Below are 10635 nucleotides of genomic sequence, written 5' to 3' on the forward strand. Positions count from 1 at the left end.
CGACCCCGAGCCTGACCCGACACCATGACCCTGACACCACACCCTGACCCCGAAACAACACCCCGACACCGACACGGCAATACCCCGACATCGACACGACACCCCGACCCCCCGACCCCGAAACAGCACCCCGACCCCGACACGGCACCCCGACACCGACAGGACACCCCGACCACCGACACCTCCCGAAAAGGTGTTCTTTGGCCTTCCAGAGGCCGACGGGGTCATATATTTGTGAATTATTAGTTAGGTCATATATTTTTCGATTTTGTTATGAAAAACATCATATATAATTGTGTTGATCGTGTAGTTTTAAATGTGCAGTTGTTTCTGTTGGGGAACGTAGCAGAAATTCAAAATTTTCCTACGTGTCACCAAGATCTATCTATGGAGAGACCAGCAACGAGTAGAAAGAGAGTGCATCTACATACCCTTGTAGATCGCTAAGCGGAAGCGTTCAAGTGAACGGGGTTGATGGAGTCGTACTCGTCGTGATTCAAATCACCGATGATCCTAGTGCCGAACGGACGGCACCTCCGCGTTCAACACACGTACAACCCGGTGACGTCTCCCACGCCTTGATCCAGCAAGGAGAGAGGGAGAGGTTGAGGAAGACTCCATCCAACAGCAGCACAACGGCGTGGTGGTGGTGGAGGAGCGTGGCAATCCAGCAGGGCTTCGCCAAGCACCATGGGAGAGGAGGAGTAGGGAGAGAGGTAGGGTTGTGCCAGAACTTCGTGTATAGCTCCCATGCGCCTCCCCACTATATATAGGGGTGGAGGGGCTGGTTTCTTGCCCTCCAAGTCCATTGGGGCGTTGGCCAAGGTGGGAGGAAAGAAATCTCATTATTTCCTTCCCCACCGATTGTTATCCCCCCTTTTTAGGGATCTTGATCTTATCCCTTCGGGATATGATCTTATTCCTTCTAAGGGGGGATCTTGGTGCACCTTGACCAGGGGTGTGGGGCCTTGCCCCCACTACCCACGTCCATGTGGGTTCCCCCATGCAGGTGGGCCCCACTCCGGAACCTTCTAGAACCTTCCCGGTACAATACCGAAAAATCCCGAACATTTTCCGGTGGCCAAAATAGGACTTCCCATATATAAATCTTTACCTCTGGACCATTCCAGAACTCCTCGTGACGTCCGGGATCTCATCCAGGACTCCGAACAACATTCGGTAACCACATACAAACTTCCTTTATAACCCTAGCGTCATCGAACCTTAAGTGTGTAGACCCTACGGGTTCGGGAGACATGTAGACATGACCGAGACGTTCTCCGGTCAATAACCAACAGCGGGATCTTGATACCCATGATGGCTCCCACATGTTCCACGATGATCTCATCGGATGAACCACGATGTCAAGGACTTAATCAATCCCGTATTCAATTCCCTTTGTCTATCGGTATGTTACTTGCCCGAGATTCGATCGTCGGTATCCAATACCTTGTTCAATCTCGTTACCGGCAAGTCACTTTACTCGTTCTGTAACACATCATCACGTGATCAACTCCTTGGTCACATTGCGCATATGATGATGTCCTACCGAGTGGGCCCAGAGATACCTCTCCGTTTACACGGAGTGACAAATCCCAGTCTCGATCCGCATAAAACAATAGATACTTTCGGAGATACCTGTAGTGCACCTTTATAGTCACCCAGTTACGTTGTGACGTTTGATACACCCAAAGCACTCCTACGGTATCCAGGAGTTACACGCTCTCATGGTCGAAGGAAGAGATACTTGACATTGGCAAAGCTCTAGCAAATGAACTACACGATCTTTTGTGCTAGTCTTAGGATTGGGTCTTGTCCATCACATCATTCTCCTAATGATGTGATCCCGTTATCAACGACATCCAATGTCCATAGCCAGGAAACCATGACTATTTGTTGATCACAACGAGCTAGTCAACTAGAGGCTCACTAGGGACATATTGTGGTCTATGTATTCACACGTGTATTACGATTTCCGGATAATACAGTTATAGCATGAATAAAAGACAATTATCATGAACAAGGAAATATAATAATAATACTTTTATTATTGCCTCTAGGGCATATTTCCAACAGTCTCCCACTTGCACTAGAGTCAATAATCTAGTTCACATGGCCATCTGATTAACACTCACAGGTCACATCGCCATGTGACTAATACCCAAGAGTTTACTAGAGTCAGTAGTCTAGTTCACATCACTATGTGATTAACACTCAATGAGTTTTATGTTTGATCATGTTGCTTGTGAGAGAGGTTTTAGTCAACGGGTCTGAACCTTTCAGATCCGTGTGTGCTTTACAAATCTCTATGTCATCTCCTAGATGCAGCTACCACGCTCTATTTGGAGCTATTCCAAACAACTGTTCTACTTGGAGCTATTCTAAATTATTGCTCCATTATATGTATCCGGTCTCTCTACTCAGAGCTATCCGGATAGGTGTCAAGCTTGCATCGTCATAACCTTTACGACGAACTCTTTTACCACCTCCATAATCGAGAAAATTCCTTAGTCCACTAGTTACTAAGGATAACTTTGACCGCTGTCCTGTGAGCCATTCTTGGATCACTCTTGTACCCCTTGACTGACTCATGGCAAGGCACATTTCAGGTGCGGTACACAGCATAGCATACTGAAGAGCCTACGTCTTAAGCATAGGGGACGACCTTCGTCCTTTCTCTCTATTCTGCCGTGGTCGAGCTTTAAGTCTTAACTTCGTACCTTACAACTCAGGCAAGAACTCCTTCTTTGACTGGTCCATCTTGAACACCTTCAAGATCATGTCAAGGTATGTGCTCATTTGAAAGTATTCTTAGGCATTTTGATCTATCCTTATAGATCTTGATGCTCAATGTTCAAGTAGCTTAATCCAGGCTTTCCATTGAAAAACACTTTCAAAATAACCCTATATGCTTTCCAGAAATTCTACGTCATTTCTGATCAACAATATGTCAACAACATATACTCATCAGAAATTCTATAGTGCTCCCACTCACTTCTTTGGAAATACAAGTTTCTCATAAACTTTGTACAAACCCAAAAAATTTGATCATCATCAAAGCATACATTCCAACTCCGAGATGCTCACTCCAGTCCTTAGAAGGATTGCTGGAGCTTTGCATACTTATTAGCATCTTTCGGGATTGACAAAACCTTCCGGTTGTATCACATACAACCTTTCCTCATTAAAATCGTCGAGGAAACAATGTTTTGACATCCTATCTGCAAGATTTCATAAATAATGCAGTAATCGCTAATATAATTCCAACAGACTCTTAGCATCGCTACGAGTGAGAAAATCTCATCGTAGTCAACTCCTTGAACTTGTCGGAAAACATCTTAACGACAAGTCGAGCTTTCTTAATGGTGACATTTACCATCATTGTCCGTCTTCCTTTTGAAATCCATCTGTACTCATTAGCCTTACGACCATCGAGCCGTTCTGCCAAAGTCTACACTTTGTTTTCATACATGGATCCTCTCTCGGATTTTATGGCCTGAAGCCATTTATCGGAATCCGGGCCCACCATCGCTTCTCCATAGCTCGTAGGTTCATTGTTGTCTAGCAACATGACCTTCAAGACAGGATTACGTACCACTCTGAAGTAGTACGCATCCTTGTCATCCTACGAGGTTTGGGAGTGACTTGATCCGAAGTTTCATGATCAATATCATAAGCTTCCACTTCAATTGGTGTAGGTGCCACAGGAACAACTCCCTGTGCCCTGTCACACACTAGTTGAAGAGACGGTTCAATAACCTCATCAAGTCTCCACCATCCTCCCACTCAATTCTTTCGAGAGAAACTTTTCCTCGAGAAAGGACCTGATTCTAGAAACAATCCATATTGCTTTCGGATCTGAATTAGGAGGTATACCCAACTGTTTTGGGTTTCCTATGAAGATGCATTTTATCCGCTTTGGGTTCGAGCTTATCAACCTGAAACTTTTTCATATAAGTGTCGCAGCCCCAAACTTTTAAGAAACGACAACTTAGGTTTCTCTAAACCATAATTCATACGGTGTCATCTCATCGGAATTACGTGGTGCCCTATTTAAAGTGAATGTGGTTGTCTCTAATGCCTAACCCATGAACGATAGTGGTAATTCGATAAGAGACATCATGGTACGCACCATATCCAATAGGGTGCAACTATGATGTTCGGACACACCATCACATTATGTTGTTCCAGGCGGTATTAGTTGCGAAACAATTTCCACAATGTCTTAATTGTGTGCCAAAACTCGTAACTCAGATATTCATCTCTATGATCATATCATAGACATTTTATCCTCTTGTCACAATGATCTGCTACTTCACTCTGAAATTACTTGAACCATTCAATAATTCAGACTTGTGTTTCATCAAGTAAATATACTCAACATTTACTCGAATCATCTGTGAAGTAAGAACATAATGATATTCACTGCATGCCTCAGCACTCATTCGACTGCACACATCAAAATGTGTTACTTCCAACAAGTTGCTATCTTGTTCCATCTTACTGAAAATGAGGCTTTTCAGTCATCTTGCCCATGTGGTATGATTTGCATATCTCAAGTGATTCAAAATCAAGTGAGTCCGAACGATCCATTTGCATGGAGTTTCTTCATGCATATACACCAATAGACATGGTTCGCATGTCTCAAACTTTTCAAAAACGAGTGAGTCCAAAGATCCATCAACATGGAGCTTCTTCATGCGTTTTATACCATTATGACTTACATGGCAGTGCCACAAGTAAGTGGTACTATCATTACTATCTTATATCTTTTGGCATGAAAATGTGTATCCCTACGATCAAGATTCAATAAACCATTCCTTTAGGTGCAAGACCATTGAAGGTATTATTCAAAAATAGAGTAACCATTATTCTCCTTAAATGAATAACCGTATTGCGATAGACATAATCCAATCATGTCTATGCTCAACGCAAACACCAATCTCGGTGGTAGAGGGAGCGTGCGATGTTTGATCATATCAACCTTGGAAACACTTCCAACATATATCGTCAGCTCACCTTTAGCTAGTCTCCGTTTATTCCGTAGCTTTTATTTCGAGTTACTAACACTTAGCAACCGAATCGGTATCCAATACCCTGGTGCTACTAGGAGTACTAGTAAAGTACACATTAACATAATATATATCCAATATACTTCTATCGACCTTGCCAGCCTTCTCATCTACCAAGTATCTAGGGTAATGCTGCTCCAGTGGTTGTTCCCCTTATTACAGAAGCACTTAGTCTCGGGTTTGGGTTCAACCTTGGGTTTCTTCACTAGAGCAGCAGCTGAATTGCCGTTTCATGAAGTATCCCTTTGTTCCCTTGCCCTTCTTGAAACTAGTGGTTTCACCAACCATCAACAATTGATGCTCCTTCTTGATTTCTACTTTCGCGGTGTCAAACATCATGAATATTTCAAGGATCATCATATCTATCCCTGATATGTTATAGTTAATCACGAAGCTCTAGCAGCTTGGTGGCAATGACTTTGGGGAAACATCACTATCTCATCTGGAGGATCAACTCCCACTCGATTCAAGTGATTGTTGTGCTCAGACAATCTGAGCACAAGCTCAACGATTGAGCTTTTCTCCCTTAGTTTGCAGGATAAGAAAATCGTCGGAGGTCTTATACCTCTTGACGTGGGCACGAGCCTGAAATCCCAATTTCTACCCTCGAAACATCTCATATGTTCCGCGACGTTTCGAAAACGTCTTTGGTGCCTCTACTTAAACCATTTAATTGAACTATCACGTAGTTATCAAAACGTGTATGTCCGATGTTTGCAACATCGACAAACGACGTTGGGGTTCAGCACACTGAGCGGTGCATTAAGGACATAAGCTTTCTACTGATCGAATAATCGCTACTATCAACTTTCAACTATATTTTCTCTAGGAACATATCTAAACAGTGGAACTAAAGCGCGAGCTTACGACATAATTTGCAAAAGGTCTTTTGACTATGTTCAGGATAATTAAGTTCATCTTATGAACTCCCACTTAGATAGACATCCCTCTGGTCATCTAAGTGATCACATGATCCGAGTCAACTAGGCCGTGTCCGATCATCACGTGAGACGGACTAGTCATCATCGGTGAACATCTTCATGTTGATCGTATCTACCATATGACTCATGCTCGACCTTTCGGTCTCCGTGTTCCGAGGCCATGTCTGCACATGCTAGGCTCGTCAAGTTAACCCTAAGTGTTTTCGCTGTGTAAAACTGTCTTACACCCGTTGTATGTGAACGTAAGAATCCATCACACCCGATCATCACGTGGTGCTTAGAATCGACGAACTGTAGCAACGGTGCACAGTTAGGGGAGAACACTTCTTGAAATTTTGTAAGGGATCATCTTATTTACTACCGTCATCCTAAGCAAACAAGATGCATAAACATGATAAACATCACATGCAATCAAATAGTGACATGATATGGACAATATCATTTTGCTCCTTTTGATCTTCATCTTCGGGGCTCCATGATCATCATCGTCACCGGCACGACACCATGATCTCCATCATCATGATCTCCATCATCGTGTCTTCATGAAGTTGTCATGCCAACGACTACTTCTACTTCTATGACTAACGCGTTTAGCAATAAAGTAAAGTAGTTTACATGGCGTTCTTCAATGACACGCAGGTCATACAATAAATAAAGACAACTCCTATGGCTCCTGCCGGTTGTCATACTCATCGACATGCAAGTCGTGAATCCTATTACAAGAACATGATCAATCTCATACATCACATATCATTCATCACATTCTTCTTGGCCATATCACATCACATAGCATACCCTGCAAAAACAAGTTAGACGTCCTCTAATTGTTGTTGCATGTTTTACGTGGCTGCTATGGGTTTCTAGCAAGAACGTTTCTTACCTACGCAAGACCACAACGTGATATGCCAATTGCTATTTACCCTTCATAAGGACCCTTTTCATCGAATCCGTTCCGACTAAAGTGGGAGAGACTGGCACCCGCTAGCCACCGTATGCACCAAGTGCATGTCAATCGGTGGAACCTGTCTCACGTAAGAGTACGTGTAAGGTCGGTCCGGGCCGCTTCATCCCACAATACTGTCGAAACAAGATTGGACTAGTAACGGTAAGCATATTGAACAACATCAACGCCCACAACTACTTTGTGTTCTACTCGTGCAAAGAATCTACGCAATAGACCTAGCTCATGATGCCACTGTTGGGGAACGTAGCAGAAATTCAAAATTTTCCTACGTGTCACCAAGATCTATCTATGGAGAGACCAGCAACGAGTAGAAAGAGAGTGCATCTACATACCCTTGTAGATCGCTAAGCGGAAGCGTTCAAGTGAACGGGGTTGATGGAGTCGTACTCGTCGTGATTCAAATCACCGATGATCCTAGTGCCGAACGGACGGCACCTCCGCGTTCAACACACGTACAGCCCGGTGACGTCTCCCACGCCTTGATCCAGCAAGGAGAGAGGGAGAGGTTGAGGAAGACTCCATCCAACAGCAGCACAACGGCGTGGTGGTGGTGGAGGAGCGTGGCAATCTAGCAGGGCTTCACCAAGCACCATGGGAGAGGAGGAGTAGGGAGAGAGGTAGGGCTGTGCCAGAACTTCGTGTATAGCTCCCATGCGCCTCCCCACTATATATAGGGGTGGAGGGGCTGGTTTCTTGCCCTCCAAGTCCATTGGGGCGTTGGCCAAGGTGGGAGGAAAGAAATCTCATTATTTCCTTCCCCACCGATTGTTATCCCCCCTTTTTAGGGATCTTGATCTTATCCCTTCGGGATATGATCTTATTCCTTCTAAGGGGCGATCTTGGTGCACCTTGACCAGGGGTGTGGGGCCTTGCGCCCACTACCCACGTCCATGTGGGTCCCCCCATGCAGGTGGGCCCCACTCCGGAACCTTCTAGAACCTTCCCGGTACAATACCGAAAAATCCCGAACATTTTCCGGTGGCCAAAATAGGACTTCCCATATATAAATCTTTACCTCCGGACCATTCTGGAACTCCTCGTGACGTCCGGGATCTCATCCGGGACTCCGAACAACATTCGGTAACCACATACAAACTTCCTTTATAACCCTAGCGTCATCGAACCTTAAGTGTGTAGACCCTACGGGTTCGGGAGACATGTAGACATGACCGAGACGTTCTCCGGTCAATAACCAACAGCGGGATCTGGATACCCATGATGGCTCCCACATGTTCCACGATGATCTCATTGGATGAACCACGATGTCAAGGACTTAATCAATCCCGTATTCAATTCCCTTTGTCTATCGGTATGTTACTTGCCCGAGATTCGATCGTCGGTATCCAATACCTTGTTCAATCTCGTTACCGGCAAGTCACTTTACTCGTTCCGTAACACATCATCCCGTGATCAACTCCTTGGTCACATTGCGCATATGATGATGTCCTACCGAGTGGGCCCAGAGATACCTCTCCGTTTACACGGAGTGACAAATCCCAGTCTCGATCCGCATAAAACAATAGATACTTTCGGAGATACCTGTAGTGCACCTTTATAGTCACCCAGTTACGTTGTGACGTTTGATACACCCAAAAGCACTCCTACGGTATCTAGGAGTTACACGCTCTCATGGTCGAAGGAAGAGATACTTGACATTGGCAAAGCTCTAGCAAATGAACTACACGATCTTTTGTGCTAGTCTTAGGATTGGGTCTTGTCCATCACATCATTCTCCTAATGATGTGATCCCGTTATCAATGACATCCAATGTCCATAGCCAGGAAACCATGACTATCCGTTGATCACAACGAGCTAGTCAACTAGAGGCTCACTAGGGACATATTGTGGTCTATGTATTCACACGTGTATTACGATTTCCGGATAATACAGTTATAGCATGAATAAAAGACAATTATCATGAACAAGGAAATATAATAATAATACTTTTATTATTGCCTCTAGGGCATATTTCCAACAGTTTCATCGCTGCGAGGTTTGGTGTTCGACGACCTCGCCGTGCGTTTGACGAGCTCTGCCCCTTCATTCGTGGGTGAGCACAAATGACAAGTCCTCCTCCCCCATTAATTATTTGATCTATTCCGATGAAACTTGATAGCTAGCTATATATGTGTCTTGAATCATCAGTATGCGTAACCAATATGTGTCTCCCGTTCGAAAGCGTCATAGTTATAAATATGCATGCATTTGCATATTTATAACCTTGATTCTTTCGAATTGTCCAACACTATCCATGGACAGCCCGAGTATGTGTAGATTGGGTTCATTTTCCCATATGCTTTGCTCCGGATCCTACGCATATATTTCGTCAGTGCCTCCCCTGTTGTTCTCCGGGTACACATCCTCTCTGTTTATTGCAGAGACGTGTATCAGGAGAACAGCGGGGAGGTGCTGCCGAAATTTTGCGTCGGATCCGGAGCATAGCATGGGAAAATGAACCCAATCTACACATACACGGGTGGGATTAGGACCTATCATTACCTATTAGAGTGTAGGTTGCATGGACGTAATAAAATTGACAAAGTAGATCAACTGATGAATATATACATGGTGAATTACATATATAATTGTTGTGTGTCCAGTAGCTCTGAAAGTCAAGATGAGTGACCGTGCTTGGATGTATACCGGCCACACTGGTCAGAACAAATGGAGCGCTGAATGGTTCACAAAAACTAAGGGGTTTGTGCAAGCCGCATTTGCAAATGGCCAAAAGAAAACCTGGTGCCCCTGTTTCCGGTGCGGCAATTGGGAAAAGAAGACAGAGGCTGAAATGGGCAAACACCTGCAGAAGAGTGGTTTTATGCCCGATTATACGGTGTGGACATTTCATGGTGAGTCTGCCCAACGTGACCGAGCTGAGGTGGATCGTCGTTGCACCGACGAGCATGGTACCGGGATGGAAAACATGGTGCAAGGCTATGATGATGCTCGGGATTCGGACGAGGAGATGGAGGAATCTGCAAAGGCCTTCAATGAAATGTTGGAGTCTTCGGAACGTCCGCTCCACGAGCATACTGAGCTTTGTCAGTTGGATGCCATCTCACAAGTAATGGCTCTGAAGGCTCAGTTCAACTTGGGCAGAGAATGCTATGACGCAATTATGACAGTATTTGGACGCTTTCTACCCAAAGGCCATGTAATGCCTGCAAACATGTACCAGTCGGACAAAATCCTCCGTGCACTGAAGATGCCCTATGAGAAGATACATGCCTGTGAGAAAGGATGTGCCTTATTTAGGCTTGACTATGCGGACTTGAACTAGTGTCCCATTTGCAAGTCTTCCAGGTATATTGTGGTAGACAATGGTATGGGTGAGAAGACACAGACCAAAATCCCCGTTAGTGTTCTTCGGTATATGCCAATCGTACCAAGACTTCAACGTCTTTTCATGGTCGAAGAGACGGCCAGACAGATGACATGGCACAAAACAGGCAAAAAAACCGAACTAGATGCAGATGGGAATCTGATGATGGTACACACATCGGATGGTGTTGCGTGGAAATTTTTTGATGAATTACATGCTGACAAAGCGGCAGATCCGAGGCATCCTCGAGTCGGCATCAGCACGGATGGGTTCAGTGTGTTTGGTATGACGGCAGCCTAATACAGTTGTTGGCCCGTATTTGTCTTTCCACTCAAT

Source organism: Triticum dicoccoides, chromosome 4A (assembly GCF_002162155.2).
Source record: "Triticum dicoccoides isolate Atlit2015 ecotype Zavitan chromosome 4A, WEW_v2.0, whole genome shotgun sequence".
Lineage (NCBI taxonomy): Eukaryota > Viridiplantae > Streptophyta > Magnoliopsida > Poales > Poaceae > Triticum > Triticum dicoccoides.